General features: G+C 35.9%; 1 protein-coding gene and 1 pseudogene across 2 annotated transcripts in view; both read right to left on the bottom strand.

Annotated features, from left to right (window-relative positions):
• Window positions 1-19801, bottom strand: part of GRIK2 (glutamate ionotropic receptor kainate type subunit 2) — a 691383-nt gene that overhangs the window by 194472 nt on the left and 477110 nt on the right. The window lies entirely within an intron of this gene.
• Window positions 6063-17494, bottom strand: LOC126006146 (dnaJ homolog subfamily C member 7-like; annotated as a pseudogene).

The raw sequence follows: 19801 nt of genomic DNA, 5'->3' as shown, positions 1-19801 counted from the left end.
TTAATTAGTCATTGTAAAAAGGATAGTTAAACTTATCTGTAAATATATACAGATTTCAGCAATTGATTAATCATACTTACTAAGATGATTTTGACTATAAATAATAATTTAGGATTGAGTAGCTTAAATTGATATATATGCACTGTCCACATTTGATTTTGATTGGTACTTATACAAATTATATGAAGAATTACCTAACGTATTTTTATGATTTGCAAGTTTAATTATGACAGATCAAATCTTTAAGACCCATTCACAGTGCTACATAACTTAAGCCTATTCTCCTTGCTCTAGCTTTAATTATATCACACATATGTACTATTATCTCTTATGTATCAGGATATTCATATCTATCCTTCATACAGTGATAGCTATCTAGGAGGGAGAAGTTAATATATAAATTCTTTGTATTGTGGACATTGACTAGCATAAAGATTGTAGAAAATAATCCCCTTGTGAATAAAAAAAATTTATTATTTGTATTTCTAGTTTGACATAATTATTTACATACACACTGTCATTTTACATGATTGCCATATTTTGGTTTAAGTTAAAAGTTGTAATGTCATGTTCTCCTCTTGGGGTTGGGGTCATAAATGCCATTTTTCTGAGAATAAATGTGGTAAGAATCTAAAGTTATGTGAGAAAAACTAAATATTTGCAGAAATACCTAAAACCATATTTCAAGAACACTTATTAATCTTAAAAAACAATTTAAAATAAATGAGAAAACATAAGTGAGAAAAAATAGTTTATATTACCTAAAATTTTATTAGTGCTCAAAAACTCAGACTAAAACTTGAAGCTGATAAGACAGAATCAAACAAAGAAAATAATGCCCATGTCCCTAAAATAATTAAATGAAACTTTTAAATCAGTGAGTTGGAGCAGTAGTACAGTAGAAGGGCATTTGCCATACACATGGCTAACATGGATTAATCCCAAACACAAGCCCACCAGTAGAGATTACAGAGCCAGGAGTAAGCCCTAAGCACAAACAGATGTTTACCCACAACAGAATAAAATAAAACAGAAAAGAATTTTAAATAAAGCCAAAATTATCATCACAGGGTGTTCAACTCAAAGAAACGCTCATCCTGTACACATTTGTTGTATAAAACTTAAAAATCACCACCTGAGAATATTAATTATGAAGTCATATCTTGCTGACCTTAAAGAATAGCAATTGAGACATTTATTTTCATAGGTTTTGGAGACTATATATATATATATATATATATATATATATAGTATATATAATCACAAATCATCTGCAGCATATGTATTTATCTGAGAAAATTTTATACTTAAAAAGGTGCGAAGTGTTACAATGTTTTTTAACAGTAAAATATCAGAAAGTTTCCAAGAGAATAAATTAAACTTGAATATTTAGAGAATGTTCTCAGACATACAAGTAATCTTTTAATAAAGAGGCAAGAAACACAAAACGGAAGCAAGGAATGCTTCTCTAAAAAGTGGTGCTGGGACAATTGGTCAGCCATATGCAAAAAAGTGAACTCATACCTCCATTTAACATCATGCACAAAGGTCAAATCCAAATGGACTAAAGACCTTGATATCAAACCCTGAACCATAAGGTATATAGAAGAACATATAGGTAAAAAACTCCATGATATTGAGACTAAAGGCATCTTCAAAGAGGAAACAACATTGTCCAAACAGGGGAAGCAGAGAAAAACAAATGGTTCTGTATTAAGCTAAGAAGCTTCTGCACTTCAAAGGAAATAGTGACTGGGGTACAAAGGTCACGCACAGAATGGAAGAAACTATTCACCCAATACCCATCAGATAAGGGGCTAATGTCTAAAATATACAAGGTACTGATGGAACTGAACAAGAAAAAAATATCTAACTCATCAAAAAAACGGGGAGAACAAATGAACAGATACTTTTCTCAAAGAAGAAATACAAATGGCCAAAGATACATGAAAAAATGCTCCACATAACTAATCATCAGGGAGATGCAAATCAAAACAACAATGAGGTACTGTCTCACATCACATAAACTGGCATAAAATCATATCACAAAGAATAAAAACAATCAATGATGGCTGGGATGTATGGAGAAATAAACTCTCATTCACTGCTGTTAGGAATGCTGTCTAGTATAGCCTTTATGAAAAACTCTATATAGAGATTTCTCAAAAAACTGGAAATTGAGTTTTCATATGATCCAACTATACCATTCCTAGAGATGGACTCTAGAAATACAAAATCATAATACTAAAATGCCTTCTGCACATCTATATTCATTGCAGAGCTACTTACAATAGACAGAATCTGGAAAACCAGATGCCTGACAACAGATGAGTGGCTAAAGAAACTGTGGTATATAGACACAATGGAATACTTTGCAGCTGTCAGTAAAAATAAAGTCAAGAAAATTTCCTATACATATATAGACATGAAAACTTTTATGCTGAGTGAATAAGTCAGAGGTAGAGAGACATACACACACAGAATAGTGCCACTCATCTGTTGGATTTAAAAAAAAGACATTGTAATAATATCCAGAGATAATAAAGGTGTGGCCTAGAAATACCAGCTCACGATATGAAGCTCATCACAGACTGGTGAATGCAGATAGAGAAATAACTACACTAACAACTATTATGACATTTTTAATGAGTGAGAGAAGTATAATGCCTGACTCAAATACAGGCAAGATTTGGGGGAGGAGGGAGATGGAGGGCATTGTGGTGGGAATGTTGCACTGGTGAAGGAGGGTGTTCATTTTTATAACTGGTACACAACTACAAACATGTTTATACATGGTGCTTAAACAAATATATTATTTAATAAATAAAATAAAAAATCAACAGAAATAAAAATTATAGAACTACTCAAATGTAGATAATTACATCATCCTTTACATAAGCACCAATAAATTAAAATCTATATTTAAAGAAAAAAGAAAAAAAGAAAATGATTATAAATAACTATGAATATTCAAGTAGGATTTATTAAACAAGAATACTATTGTCTTTTAAAACATAAAAATAAGAAAACTAAACCATAAAAAAATCAAGAAACTATGCTGCTTAATAGAACAGTTGAACCATGGAATTTTTAAAATAGCAAATATGTAAGAATTATTGATATGAAATTCAATGTGCTTCTCTAACTCTGTGTTTCTGCTCGTAAGGCTTGTTATTTTGTCTTTTAATTCTTCATTTGTTTTGTATGGACTCTCTCATGTTCTTTGACATTTCTTCTTTTTTTTGGCTGATTCGTTCATCCAAGAATTTCTTATATTCAGTACTAGGGCTTCTTTGATTTCTTTTATTAATTCATGCATTTCCTTCCTCATGGCCGCTTTTAGGTCTTCTTCCCCTGGATCTGTGCATTTTGGTGGGCTTGGAAACTTGCTAGGGTTGTCATGGTGTCTCCCGATATTAGGGATCTTCTTGATTTACGCATATTTCTTTGTATTCAATAGTGTGCTTTGGAGTGCTGTGGCTTCTAATTTCGGCCTGCTTTGGTCCCCTGTGTGTGAAGATGGGTCCCTTTCCTGAGGGTGGTTCTAGGGGGGGGGCTGTTGGGTGAGCTTGTTGGACTTAGCTCTTTCTTCTCCCTTTGCTACTTAGCTGTCAGCCTTGCCTGGCCTTTAGGATTCTTTTCTGCTCCTTGTTTCAGTCAGCGGTGCAGTTCTGCTCCTGGCCACAATGGTTGCTGGCGCTGTTGAGCCTAGCTCTCTGTCCTCCCTCCTCTCTCTGGGAGTATTATGGAGCTCCACCCCATCCAAGCCTCTGCCGGGCAGTCTCCGCTGGGTTCGGGCTCCCTGGCTCTGGGCGGGGCACTCACCTGGCCCCTTATTTATATGAAATTCATAACAGGCAAAATAATAATGTAAACTGGCATTTAAAACACAGGCAAATGAGCTGAACAAGATGGCAAAAGAGGAAGATCCTTGAGTCCTCTTTCCACCAAAGTAAGTGTGTTTTAAAGAGAATAACTTAAAGGATCATTAATGCCACAAACAAAAGTGATAGAAGTCATCCGAAAGGGGACACCTTAACAATCGATCCCGTGGTAATGATATCAGCACAGCATCCAAGAATGGAGGTGCCTGAGGGGACAGAGCCTCTGAGGAAAAAAGGTTTTATAACTGTAATAAGGTCACCCAGCATGGGAACTGCATTGTAAAGAGATCTGCATTCCATGAAGGTGAGTTATGTCCGGAGGTTTCCTCTAAATATCAATACAGAAGTGGGATGCATAAATGGGTAAAGACTTACGCCTAACTTAATACAATAAATATGGTCTGTGAAAGATGCAAAAAATTATGCATCTTTATAAGAGAATAATCTAGATGCCCTTCCAGGTTTTTGTTTTATCTGTATGACATAGCACTATAAGATGACATAATGACTGAAAGTAGACAGAAAGGTCAGAGTACCGAGCAGGAATCTTACCTTTCTGCTATCAGGAACATCTATTGCTCACAGTATAAAATTTATCTGAGCAATTTGTTTTTATGTTCTCCTTAATTAATGTTCAGTACTTTTTGAAGCCAGCAACAAAAGCCCAGGAAGCATACACCTTGTCCCCTACCTTAAGTGCAGTGTCTTATGCAGCCAATGTCCTACAGGAAGTAATATCAGAGGACCATGAATTTAGTCTTAAATTCAACATAGTCTTATCAACTGAATTACAAAGATAAAGAAATTCTTGCATTAGACCAAGTGCCATTTATGTCAGGAATGTATCCATGGTTAATATATGATGATCAGGTGGCCTGAGCAATAGCACTGTTTGAAGGGCATTTGCCTTACATGCAGAAGACCTAAGTGATTTCTGAGCGCATAGCCAGGAGTAACTCCTGAGCATCACAGGTGTGGCCCAAAAAGCCTGAAGTCTACTAATGTTAAGTTACTTCTTAAACAACCTGATTTGTTCTTCACTCCACACCCAAGCCTCTGATATTCTATATTCTATAAATAGTCTATATTCTGGTGTGTAGGTTTGTTATTGATTGAAAATTGCTGTCATATTACATGTATACCTGTTTATGTACATGTATATATGATACACGTATATGTATATATGATAATCAATTAATATGTCATATTATTTTCCCCTTTTTTTGGTGGGGGTACACCCTGTGACACCTCAGGGGTTACTCATGGCTATGAGCCTCAGAAATCACTCCTGATTCCAGGGAACCATATGGCATTGCCAGGAGGATTTGAACCATCAGTCAGTCCTAGGTTAGCAAGTGCAAGAAAACACTTTACCAACTCTCGCGCTGCCATTCCACCCCTCAATATGTTATATTATCTATAAAATACAAGACATAATAGCATGTCAATAGAAACCACAAACAGTATTGGCAGGATTAAACATTTATTTACTATTAAAACTAATCAATATAAAGAGGATAGAAAAAGTAGACTTTACATAATAAAGATGGTATCAGACAAGCCCCCCACATGTAAACTTCATACTCCAATGGTTAGAGCTCCGTTATTTTTTTTTGAGTTCAGATAGTGAATGCTCATTTTCAACATTCCAAAACAAATTATGTAAGAAAATCTAATGAGAGAATTTAAAACAAGCAATCTACAAAATAAATCCAATTGGAAAAGACAAATTCTACTTTTCGATGACATACACATAGAAAAACAAAGTAACCACTATAAAGACTATTATAAACAATAAGTCACTTATTTTACTTGTGGCAGCAACAAGATTAATATAGAAACATATGTTTCTTTAGGTATATATGTTAACTAAACTAGGAAAGAATTCAATAGTATAATCCCATTTAAAATAGTAACAGAAAAAATTAAGTAATTAGAAATAAGGTTAAGGAAGGAGGTGAAGGATGCACTGTGTAAGGGAAGTACTTTTATGACTGAGATCCATCTACAACGTGTTTGTAGACATGGTGTTTAAATAAAAAATTTATTTTTAAAAAGACATATCTACAGATGTAGTCTCATTATCATCATCATCATCCTCTTTCATATAAAAATAAGTACAATTAAACTATATAGTTGCTTTAGAAGAGACCACTATGACAATGTTAGCTGACAGTGTTAGTTGGAAATAAGCACTTTGGACAAGAACTGGGTGATAAAAGGAGGTAAAGTGATAATGTAATGATATCCCTCAATAATAATATTGACCACCATAGTGTCTAAAAGAAAAAAACAAGGAAGAGAAAAAGAGAAAACAGAGGGAGATTAAGATAGAGACAGGAGAGAGGCATAGAGTAACAGAGGCAGAGATAGAAGGAAATGTCAGCATTGAAGTGGACAAAGTGCTCACGGACCTTCTGGGATTCCTGGACAGTTCAAGGGAAAGAAGGAAATTAAGGACACTGGTAACATAAAATTATGTACTGATGAAGGGTGTTGGATACTTATACAATTGAAATTAATCAGAAACAAACGTTTTGTATCTCACAAGGATTACAATTAAAGTATATATTAAAATATGGTGCTTTATCATGATAGTGATTATTACAGTATAGGGTAGTAAGGTGCTTAAGAACTTCTACTAACGTCGCCTAAAGTCTACTAATGTTAAGTTACTTCTTTTTGTTGTTATTTTTTGGGGTCACATCCGGCAGCACTCAGGGGTTACTCCCTCACTCTAAGCTCAGAAATCGCTCCTGGCATGCTCCGGCGACCATATGGGATACCAGATTCGAACTACCGTCCTTCTGCATGCAAGCAAACTCCTTACTTCATGCTCTCTCTCTGGCTCTGTTAAGTTACTTTCTTACTTCTTTAATTTTTTTAATTTTATTTTTAATTATGAGAACAAGGATGCAAAGAAAGAGGACACGGTAAAGTTACAGTGAAAGGACAATCAACCCATAACATAATTCTCAGAAGTCCCTTGCTGATATCTTAACAAAAGTTTAACTCTTGTTTTTTTGTTTGTTTGTTTGTTTTTTGTTTTTCTGGCCACACCCGGCAGTGCTCAGGCTTACTCCCTGGCTGTCTGCTCAGAAATAGCTTCCTTGCAGGCACGGGGGACCATATGGGGACACCGGGATTCGAACCAACCACCTTTGGTCCTGGATCGGCTGCTTGCAAGGCAACGCCGCTGTGCTATTTCTCCGGGCCCTACTTCTCACTTCTTAAACAAACTGATTTGTTTCTCATTCCCACACCCAAACCTCTGATATTCTATGTTTTATAGATATTTTGTATTCTAGTGTGTAATTGTTACTGATTGAAACTGCTGACAACCCTTGATTTGTTTTTCCTATATCTCATAATAGTAAATCATCCTGTATGTGCCCGTTTTCCTCATTTCTTTTAGCATGATACCTTCTAATTCCATCCAAGTTATTCCAAAACTCATGCCTTAAATGTGTTTTTAGTGACATTATATTCCATTGTGTAAATGCACCATAACCTTTTTAACATTATCTATTGTTGGACATTTGGGTAGTTTCCATGCCTTGGCTATTGTAATAAGAGTTGTAGTGAACTTAGGCATACAAAATTCTTTTAAAATCAATGTATTTAAGTTTGGGGCATAAGTAGATAGTTTTGGGGATAGATACATGGGAGAGGGATAGCTGAGTCAAGTGAGAGATCTATTTTATTTTTTGTTTCAGAAATTTCCATATTATTTGTGATTTAGAGCCTCAATTCATTGCACTGTCCACCAGTAGTGAATGTAGGTTCCTTTTGCAACACATCCTGTGAACATTTGTAATTTTCATTTTTAATGAAGTATATACCATTTTAACTGCTGTAATGTGATCCATTTTCATTCTTGTTTTGGGTTTCATGATTGTAGCATGATATCATGACACTACATGATAATAAATACCAAATGTATATCAATTGACCACATGACACTGTCAAAAGCATTTTAAAATATAAGTAGATCAAGTGTATAAATTAAAAAATATTTCAGGTAAATAAAACTTTGGAAAAAAAAAAAAACAACCCATTTACCTTGATGAAGTTATTTACAAAATACTTCAGATATAAAGGAATAAAATCTGATATCTAAATTATTTGATAAAACTCAGTAAAAACAATCATAAAAACAAAGAAAAGTTGAAAAAAAGTGAACACACTTCCATAATAACTGTTTATAAATGGTTAATAAACATGAAAGATTATACTGCTATTTTTAGATAATTTTTATTTTTAAATAAAGGTTATACACTAAAACAAAAATTCAAATGCTGCCTCCTTGTCCGCCTTCCATTTTCTCCACTCCCCACAGACTTAAGCGCTGGCTCCTCTTCTTCACCCCACTCACAGACACAGGGATCCAACTGAGAATACGAAACTGCTTTAGCACATAGAGCCATGCTCAAGGGAGCAGTTGAATTGTGTCCACATTCATGGTTAAGGGCATTAAGTCTGCATTTCCTGTGTTCTGGCTCATTTCCCTTTACTAGCCAAACTGGAAAAAGAATTTCCTGAGCCTGAAGGCTTCTGAACCTGAAGGCCCCCGAAGCACAAAAAAAAAAAAATGCCTTAAAGATATTATTTGCAACAAAATTACCCATATTTATGTCATCCTCATTCCAGGTCCCGTCCACTGTCATAGCCAGTCTTTTATGTGGGATCAGAGAGAATTATGAAGCTTCCTCATCTTCTTTGAACTTTTTCACCTCCTTCTTCTGACCTTTAGCATTTAAATACCACTTTGCCCATCCTGGGTGGGTGCATCAAGGCCCATTTCAAAATAGACCTTCTTGATCTAGTCCTTGGAGGTGTTCTTGTCCACTCCCAGTATCTTGTAGTAAATCTCTCCTCTTATATTTCTTCAGTTCCCGCTGTGCATTTTTTTCAGGAGCTGTTTGTGTTCTCTTTTCTCTTTTGATACACCTTTTCATAGCTCTGCATTGCTTCTTCCAACTGTTCTGCGTTTATGTAACACTGAGCCATTCTCAAGTAGCCTTTATACATGTGTCGTCAAGTTTTCACCTAGCCCTACAGTCTTCTATCGCATCATCTAGTTTCTAAACTTGGATTAACCCGTAACTAGAACAGTAGAATTTAGTGTTTTGTTTTTGTTTTTTTTTGGGGGGGGGGGTTGGGGGGATTATTTATTTGAGTTCACATCCGGCTGCGCTCAGGGGTAATTGTGTGTTTTTTATAATGTTTGGGGTCTATTCCAGAGCTTCTGTGTACAGTTTATATGCAAGCTTGTAATTTCTTTTTTGTTTGTGTGTTTGTTTTTGGGTCACACCCGGCAGAGCTCAGGAGTTTCTCCTGTCTCTAGGCTCAAAAATCGCTCCTGGCAGGCTCGGGGGACCATATGGGATGCCGGGATTCGAACCAACGACTCTCTGCATGAAAGGCAGATGCCTTACCTCCATGCTATCTCTCCAGACGCACAAGCTTGTAATTTCTTTCTTTAAATGTTTTATTCCCTTTTTCCTTTATTGCTTTAAGTGCGTTGACATTTCTGCAAGCAATGCAGCCCTTCTCACAATCAGGGGCCATCCTGAGTGCTTGCACAAAAACTGAACAGCCTTCACAATGCAATCTTCATAAGAAAGTCAAAATCCTCGTACATATAGAGCATCTCCATTGGTGGAATCCATTCGTAAAATGTCAATGCCTATAGACTGTGCCACTGGATTATGACCCAGCATTGCTAAACATTCTGCAGTGAGGATTTTGAAGCAATGACAAGGGGCAAATTCTAGGGTGTGGTCCAAACAGAAAAGAACCTTTCGGAAATCCCACTTCTCAAAATTTGTTTTTGCTATTCTCTCATATTCCATGACTGCAATAGCATTCACATTCCAGGTGTGCCTGAGTATTTTTGTGATGCAGTTCTAGGGCATTCTAGAAACTTCACGTTGTAGCCATGGCATTTCCCAGAGATAGATGACAATTGCCCTAGATGTCCCCGGAGGAAGGTGGCATCCAACCGGACAGACTGCTGTGCATGACCTAGAGCTTCCAGAATTTCTCAAGCATCATCAAGGTGACTCTGGTCCCAGTGGTGATTTGGCGGCTGCCACTGAGTGCAATCAGGCCAAGAAGGAAGCAGAGACACTCAAGGAATAAGGAAATGTGTACTATGCCAAGAAAGATTACAATGAAGTCACAACTATTACACAAAAGCCATAAATATATGTCTTAAAAATGCAAGCTATTGTGGAAAGTGCACAGCCACCTATTTGTTATTGTTTAAAAATAAATGCAAAATTATTTCATGATCATGAATTTTAAGATTTAGCAGTTAGTTATGGAGATTTTACTTCAATATAAATAAAAACATTGAGATATCACCTCATACCTGAGAAGGAAAATATGTCTCAGAAGCAGAATCAGCAGGTACTGAGGTACTGGTTGAAGGGTGGAATAAATGCAACCTGATTAACTAACTTTTGGTTAAAAAGCAAATTGTTCTTGTTCTGTAGAAAACAGCAGAAAGATTTTCTCTATTTCCTATAGATTTCCTATGTTAAAAACAGAAATGCCACACCTAGGTATCATATCCAAAAACACAGCAAAGCTTTTAAGAAGCTTTTTTTTCCTGCAGGGCCTAATGTTTTAAAAAGTTGTCTAATCTGATGTGTTTTTCAGACCGACAACTCTGATTAAAACAAAACAAAACAAAACTATTGCCTGAGCATTGTTAATTAAGTTTGCATAAAATTTTAATCTGTGTACCCCTTAAGTACAGATTTAGTGTACAGGCGAGTTGTGGGTAAATAGGTAGGGAGCCCAGTAAAGAGATTTTAGGAAATACTAAAACTTAAGAAGAGATTGTTCTGAGGCTGGAGATATAGTACAATAAATTGGGCTTTTGCCATGCACATGACTGGTTAAATTCAACCCCAGGTTTTCCATATAATTCCTTGAGCCTGCCAGAGTTGATCACTTGAGTGCAGAGAGGGAATAAGCCCTAAGCACAACTAAAAGTTCTAACTAAATGCTGGAAGGCAGTATATGAAAGAATTTATATAAAACCTTCCGGGAGTAATGGAAATAGGGAAACAGGTCTAGAAATATTAGAAATATGGCTTTAAAAAGTAATTATCTAATATAAACGTCACAAAGGAGGCCTAGGTGGTACCTGATAACCTTGATAACCTTGGCCTTGCTGGATCCAGAATCCAGAAAAAAATTATCTCAGCACACTCTTTGTTTTAAGAACTGGCATTTTGGGGTCCGGAGATGTGGTGCTAGAGGTAAGGCGTCTGCCTTGCAAGAGCTAGCCTAGGACTGACCACAATTCCATCCCTCAGAGTCCATTTTGGTCCCCCAAGCCAGGAGCGATTTCTGAGCTCATAGCCAAGAGTAACCCCGAGCTCACCTGGTGTGGCCCCAAAACAAAACAAAACAAAACAACAACGACAACAAAAACCTGGCATTCTTGGAATATGATAAACGAATACTCACCTCCCTTCGTTAAATGTTTAAAAGAATAAACAATACTGCCTGTCTTTGGAACTACTTTTTTGGAAACACCTAGTATAATCTGACAATTTCTATGCTTTACTTTTCTTTTCTAAATAAAACATATTTTGAATATAGCTTTTCCCTTGCTCTTAACCTTGATTACTTGAGAAAATAAACCTGAGCCTCTACACCTACTATTACAATAGGAAGAAACTAGTAAAAATTTTGTTTAGAAAAAGATTTTCTATTAGAAGAAATTTTATATTAAGAGATTGGTGAAATGAGAACAAAGCAAATATACATTAAGCTAAGCAAATATTAATAATAAAAATATGTCACTAATTTATTTATGATATTAAATAAAATCAAGTTTAATATTTTTAAACAGGTACATGTCCTGGGGGTTGAACAATTTATGTTTTCTAATAAGGTTGCTATATTGCTCTTAAAAATAAGGACAACATATGCATTTTTGATTTATTGATGCTACCTATTTGGTCTACTTGTTAAAATGCCAACTAAATTAATTAAAAATAAATCTCACAACCTCATACTAACAGGGGATAAAAAAATAGGTAAAAGACAATGCAACCAATCTAAAAGATAAAAAGAGTTATGTTTTAAAAGAGGAAAGTAGAAAGTAAACTTAGATGATAAAACAATTCTTTTCGTAAAAGAGTGCAAGTGGTATGGCATCTGCGTTGCATATGCTAACCTAAGTTCGATCCCCTAGCATTCCATATGGTCCCCCAAGCCAGGAGCAATTTCTGAACACATAGCCAGGAGTAACCCCCGAGCATTACTAAGTGTGGCCAAATAAAAAAACAAAACAAAAAATAGTTTCCTGTTATGATGGCAGGATTGTGGGATTGGTTTATGAGGAAAAAGTATGGAATGAACTCTGGAAACATTGGTGGAGGGAGGATGACACTGGTGGTGATATTGAGTACCAATATCTGTATGTCTAATAGTAAAATAAAAATGAAAGACAAATTAATGAATTTGTACTTAAATACATCTCATAACAGTACTAACAATTTTAATGACAAAATTTATAATTTTTAAGTAAAACTATATCAGAAACATTACTATAATGAAATAGATAAAACATAACTTTAGCAGCTAGACATTTTGGACACTCAGTGTCCTATATGGCATTTCTAAGGTATCTAAAATTACTATTAGATATTATTAGAAGCATAAGGGGGAGACACAGAATTTTGATACATATTAGTTGTAATTCATGGTGAAATTACAAATTAATTAATAGATTTTTTTGTTCATGTTTATAGTGTTATTGCTTATGGGTTTTTTGTTTTTTGTTTTTTTGTTTTTGGGCCACACCTGGTGATGCTCAGGGTTTACGCCTGGCTATGTGCTCAGAAATTGCTCCTGGCTTGGGGGAATATAAGAGACTACAGGGGATCAAACTGCAGTTTGTCCTAGGCTAGCGGGCGCAAGGCAGATGCCTTATCACTTGCGCCACCATTCCGGCCCCAGCTTATGGTTTTTATGTACACTGTCATCATTATCTCACTATCACCAAACTGTTCAAGACTCTCCATTAATGTTTTTATATTAATTTTGTCAGTCACCTCATCTCCCCTTCATTTTCTTCCTCTAGCTTCTTTTTTTATACCTTTATTTAAGCACCTTGATATAGCTTCTTAATTTCAGTTTTTGTATTTCAAGTTCTAGGTTTCTCATTATACAATATTTATGTCCATGTTTCATTTCTAATATACCACAGGTAAATAAAATCATATGGTATTGGTACTAACTCTGACTTATTTGCTCTTAACATGATGCCATCTATTTTCATCCAAGTTACAACAAATGTTAACATTTCATTTTTCTTCCAGCCAAGTGGTATCTGATTGTGGAGATATGCTTTAGCTTTTTCTATTTTTCAATCCAAACATGTCAGTGAACATTCAGGTCACTTCCATATCCTGGCTATTGTACTATGTGCTGCAATGAAAATAGGTCAACATATATATTTTCAGATTTCTCTTTTTTTAGAAGAATATACCAATAATGGAATGTCTAGTCATATTAAAGCTGTATTTGTAATTTAATGAGAAAAGTTTGAACTATTTCCAGGGAGGCTGAACCAGATAACATTTCCACCAAGAGTGAATGAGGATCTTTTTAACCAAAGTCTTATCAAACATGATAGTATTGTCTTGGTATATGTGATTCACAATGGAGTGTGAGTGGTCACATTGTTTTTATTTACCTTCAAAGACAAAATGAAAGGTCACCTAAAGACAAGAGACCAACAGACACACCAAACTCCTTTAGAGGGATGACACTAAATTCCATGAAAATGATTTCTCTCAATATCAATGGACTATATAAACAAATTAAGAGACATACAGTAGCAAAATGTACTTAAAAGCTGAACCCAATATTCTGCTGCCTACAAGAAATAATATATTAATAGTCAGAACACACAGACTCAAAATCATAGGTTGGAGGACAATCATGCAAGCAATAATCCTTTTTTTTTAAAGGATGGGGGCCGAAGAGATAGCATGGAGGTAAGGCATTTGCCTTGCATGCTGAAGGTCTGTGGTTCGAATCCTGGCATCACAATGGTCGCCCAAGCCTGCCAGGAGCGATTTCTGAGTGTAGAGCCAGGAGTAACCCCTGAGCGCTGCCGGGTATGACCCGGCCCCAAATAAAAGAATGAAGTGGCTATATAAATATCAGAAGATACACATTATAGATTTAATAATATAAGGAACAGAGATGGACATTTTTAATAATCAAAAGATATGTACAACAGGAAGAAATCATACTTCAAAACATGTATGCACATAATATGGGACCGGCAAAATACTTAAAACAATTGTTGACAAATCTGAAAGACATAAATAGCAACACAATAATAGTGGGAGGCCTCGACACCAGCCTGCCACCCTTGATAGGTCAACCTGCTGAAAACTAATGAGGATACACTAGCTCTGAAAGGAAAATGGAAGAAAGTGTCTTGTTAGAAATATATATATATAATATATAATACATTGTATAAAGCATTAATAATATGTAATACATAATTCTTCTCCAATATACATGGGTTATTCTCCAGGATAGACAAAATGCTGGCTTATAAAATGTATCTCTATAAAATCAGAGGATAGAAATTGTATAAACTAACTTCTCAGGTTGTAATACACTAAAATTAAAATTGAATTACAAAGAGATAGAGTGGAAAAACATTAACACTTGGAAATTAAACAGCTCACTACTGAACAAGCAGTGGATCGGAGAAAAAGGTAAAGAGGAAATCAAAAGATTCCTGGAAACAAATAAGATGAAGACACAAATTTTCAGAATTTGTTGAACACAGTAAAAATGATACTGAGAGCAAAATATACAACTTTTTTTTTGTTTGTTTGGTTTTTGGGCCACATTCAGCAGCACTAAGGAGTTACTCCTGGCTCTGAGCTCAGAAATTGCTCCTGGTTTGGAAAACCATATGAGATGCTAGGGAAAAAACCCAGGTCTGTCCTGGGCAGCTATGTGCAAAGCAAAAACCCTACCACTGTGCTATCATCAAAATATTCCCAAAATATACAACACTGTAACAGGAAGGTAAAGAGGCCTACATAAATAAATTAATGAAAAATAATAAAATTAGAAAATGAACAACAAAATGAACCAAAAATAAACCAGCAGAAGAAAATACATTTTAGATAGATATTAAAAATTGAAAATCAAAAAAACAACCCCAAAGATCAATGAGATTAGGAGTTGTTTCTTTGAAAAAGTAAATAATATCTTAAACCCCTAGCAGAACTCACAAAGGGAGAGAGAGAAACTTAAACAACATTAGAAATAAAAAGGTGAAGATCACAGATACTACAAAAAATCAAAGGATAATTAGATATTACTGTGAGAGACTCTATATAACCAAAAATGAGAACATGGAAATAATGGATAATTCTTGGACTCTATTTTTTTTTGGAGCCACACCCGGTGGTGTTCAGGGGTTACTCCTGGCTGTCTGCTCAGAAATAGCTCCTGGCAGGAATGGGGGGACATATGGGACACTGAGATTCGAATCAACCAACCTTTGGTCCTGGATGGACTGCTTGCAAGGCAAAGGCAGCTGTGCTATCTCTCTGGGCCCGTATTCTTGGACTCTTATAAGAAAAATAAAAGGCAATAAAGATAAGGGCTAGAAGGATGAGTCCATAATATGAAGCTTACCTCAAAATGTAGTGAGCACTGTTAGAGAAATAATTACACTAATATCTACCATGACAATAACAGAGAGAGAAATACATTGTCAGTCATGAAGACAGGCAGTGTGTGAGAGAGGAACGAGACAATACACAATACATTGTTAGTGGGAAGGTTGCTCTGGTGATAGGAGGGAGGTGTACATTTTATGACTGAAACCCAAACAGCAACCTGTTTGGTGCTTAAATAAGTTATAATTAGCAATAAAAATAAGAAAAAAAAGACATCCCAGTAAGGTCATTGAATATTAAATATTTGCATTCTATATTTTAGTTTTTTTTCTGCTAAAAGCAGTAATGATGCTTTACTTTTTTTTTTTTACAAAAATACCAATATATTTTTATCAGAGTGCACAATTGAGGCCATATGCTATCAAAATTCAAAGTTATGTTGCAAGACATTTCCAATTTAGCAGAAACAGTTTTGATTTAGACTTTCCATTTTTAAGGTAATACCTGGAGCCTTTTACAGACTTCTGAAAAACAAATATTTGATTTTCTCCCTAGTACATAATAAAAGAACAATGAAGAGGCAAAGCAATGTATATTAAGATCCTGTAAGACTCATTTATGAATCATAAAATCTTTGATAATGTTAAATAGAAATTGAAATGCTAAGACAATGTGTTGGGAAGCATTCATGCAGCTGGAAAACCATATCATTGGGTATTCTTAAAAGAAATGTAAGATATGAGTGAAATAGATCTCAACATATTCCCAACTTTGCCATACTTGTCTTATAAACTGAAAAAGGCTTTCTTTATTGTTTTATTTTTTAATTATCAAATGATCATCTTTGCTATTAAGTTTCAATAACATCTAATTATAAAGTGGAATAATTATAAACTAAAAAATTAAACAATTCACTTTCATAACAATAAAAATATTAACCATATTAAGACACAATTTTTTATCATAAAGATTTGTAAATTTCTTGATACCTCTAAACAAGAAAGGTTTGTATTTAAATATTCCGTTAAAAATGCATTTGCTTCCTAGTCTATTCTAACAAATTGAATAAGTATAGAAGACTGAGAGTATGTCTTTATATCTCTTTATTAGATCTTTATTTTATATTTTATTAATTTGTACTTATATTAAAATGTGTTCCTTATACTTAATACTGTTTTTTTTTTGTTTTTTTTTTTTGGGGGGGGCTACATCTGGTGACGCTCAAGGGGTACTCTTGGCTATGCGCTCAGAAATCGCTACTGGCTTGGGGAACCATATGGGACGCTAGGGGATCAAACCACAGTCTGTCCTAGACTAGTGCTGCCAAGGCAGACACCTTACTGCTCCTCACCACCCGGCTCTAATACTGTTTATTATACATATAATAATTATTTGTTTTATATATAGATAATTATGGTTGCTAATAATCTTTTAAGCTAGTTCTTATTGTTTTAACAATCCAATTAAAGCTACACATCTTCAGTGTCTGTGTGTGTGCCTGAGTGTATGTGTTGGCAATCTCTATGTCTAATCTCCATCCATAATGTACTTAAAAATGTCTGTCTATTTTGTTTATAGTCCTTCCTCCTATAATATATATAACCCTCCCCCCTGCTTATCACTTTGCAAATTTTTTTCTATCCCTTCACTTTCTCTCACCCCTTATTTGTTATTTCTCCACATTTAAACCCATTTACCCTCAGGAACTGAGAACCACTCAGGAACCAGAACATTGGCCCTACCTCCCCCCCCGAAATAAAAAAACTGCCAACCAGCTCCCAAAGTAAAAATACAACATCTCAGACCACCTTGCACCAACCCGGAAGAAACTGCTACCACTCCTGCAATTGATTTGCTCTTGGAAGCCTCTTTTTTACTTCTACTTCTCTTCACTGTGGATTGTTGCTTGGTTCCAGATTTCATTTTTGAGAAATTCCCAGCTCAAGGAAATTTTCTGATCAGTGAATTCTGGGGGCAGTTTTCAGAATTTTATTACCCCCAGACTATTTCAAAAGACTTTAAAAGTATGTACATGTATATTTATATATACATATATCCCTTTGTATATTTCTTTAGATACATTTCCTTAATAGGTATAATTTTTATGTAGAGGTAGTTTTCCCCATTCATTTTTAGGTCTGTTTAAGTAAGAAATACTAGTAGATAAGTTTCTCTTGATTCTGAGTACTAATTAGACTAGGTCATAAGGATTTTTAGCTTATTATTTTTAGCCGCATATGCACCAGTAGTTTCATGTAGTATTGTTCACTTTTACAATAGGCACATTAAAATGGGAAATCTTATGTATGGAAAGAAGTTCTTATCTAATAAGATAAGAACTCATAAGTTGAGAGAAAGAGAGAAAGACAGTGAGAGTGTGTGTGAAGTAAAACGCCCGCCCCAGAGGCAAGCGGGGGAGGGTGGGTGGGAGGAAAGAGGGTATCAGGGATGATGAGAAGAAAACTGTTGACATTGGGGCAGGAAATGTGCACAGAGGAAGGTTGTTATACATTGTGAAAAGTCCGGACGACCCGACCCCCCCAGTTGCCCAGCACAGAATAGTGAAAAAGGCACGTGCTCAGCAAATTGCAGAAACTCTTCCATCAGGATTTCTACTGCAAAGAACGCATTAAAGTTCCTGGTCCTGTAGAAAGCACTTGATCTGTAGAAATGTGACCAATGAACATAGACTTGGCCGTTGTTAGCTGAGGAAGTGTGTTCTAAAACAAAAAGCAAAGCCATGTCCAGAGTCTTGACCATGTAGAAGACATTCCAGAATAACCTGTGGGAGTCTGTGTGTGGAGAGGCAGCAGCATCTGTGAAGTCTTCCACAGCTCCTGGAGAGTCCCTGCTCAGTGTGCAGGCCAGAGGCTGAGGGCCCTAATCCCAAGGCACAGTGAGCTTCTAAGGAAATTAAGACCTACTGAGAGAAGAGAGTGCAGGGACAAGGAGGCAGCACTGGACTCACTCAGCGAAAAATCTCCAAGTGTGGAGAGACTTCCCGAGAACGTCTGAAAAGGAGGAGGCAGTCAACACCTTTACTTTGACTGAGAGGATTGAAGAAATGCCATGGTATAAATCACCAAGATACATAAATTAAAAAAAGGAGTTCGAAGGAGAAAAAAATAATGTCAATTGTACACAATGAGAAAAAACCCATAAATGGTAAGGTTGTTCCTATGGGCCAGAGATGTACCAATAAATACGGCACCTTTTCTCCTGGGCTAGAACACACGGTTTCGGAAACCTTCTCCACACTGTTATTGAAGATACCCTCCTAAGTCCATCAGACTCAGGCTCAGAGGAGATATTAAACCAATTTGTCATCATTGTTGGGGACATTCTAAGGGGGAAGTTTGTGAGTTTGGCGATCGCTTCTACTTCTGTTCATTAACAGTAAGCAGTTTGAGGAAATGAGTAACTGTGTGGAGAATGTGATTTCTGAGGCAGTCAGCATTGTCTGTGTTAAGCTGTGGTAACAAGGACCCTTCCCAAATTGTGGACTTTCTGACGTGTGCCATGTGTGTGTGCACTTTCAGGATTAGCTGGAGGTCCTCTCTGAATCACTTTTATTTATGGATCGAGACTAACAGAGGCACTATCTGGAATATGCCTGGTTTGGGGGCAGAAAGAAATAGTTCTTAGTAAACCAGAAAATATACTTAAGGTTTTTGCCTGAGTTACGCATGTCACTTTCATTAACATTTCATTGGTTAAGCCTAATACCAATGAGATAATTTATCATCTTTATTTATTTAGTTTTGGTTTTTGGGCCACACCCAGTGATGCTCAGGGGTTACTCCTGGCTATGCACTCAGAAATCGCTCCTGGCTCGGGGGACCATATGGGTGCCAGGGATTGAATCCAGGTCTGTCCTGAGTCAGCTGTGTGCAAGGCAAATGCCCCACTGCTGTGCTATTGCTCCGGCCCCCAAGTGATCATCTTTAGAGGTGCACAGTTACAATCACGAATTCTGTTTCTATCTGATAGCTCCTTTTTCTGAGCACTGACTCAGTGCTCAGGGGACTATGTCATGCCATAGATTAAACTCGGGGCTCCTGAAGCAAGGCATGTGCTCCAGCCCTCTGAGCAATTTCCCCAATTCTTCAGACAGCTATGGAAAACAATGGTGTAATTAAATGTATGAGAAATAAAGTGAAAGAAACTGAAGAATTTTTATATTTACCAAACTTTAAAAGCTATTTTGAGTTTTTTTATATCTGATAGAGA

Source organism: Suncus etruscus, chromosome 4, assembly GCF_024139225.1.
Source record: "Suncus etruscus isolate mSunEtr1 chromosome 4, mSunEtr1.pri.cur, whole genome shotgun sequence".
Taxonomy (NCBI): Eukaryota; Metazoa; Chordata; class Mammalia; order Eulipotyphla; family Soricidae; genus Suncus; species Suncus etruscus.
Note: the sequence above shows the minus strand (reverse complement) of the source record. Positions and strands in the feature narration are given on the sequence as shown.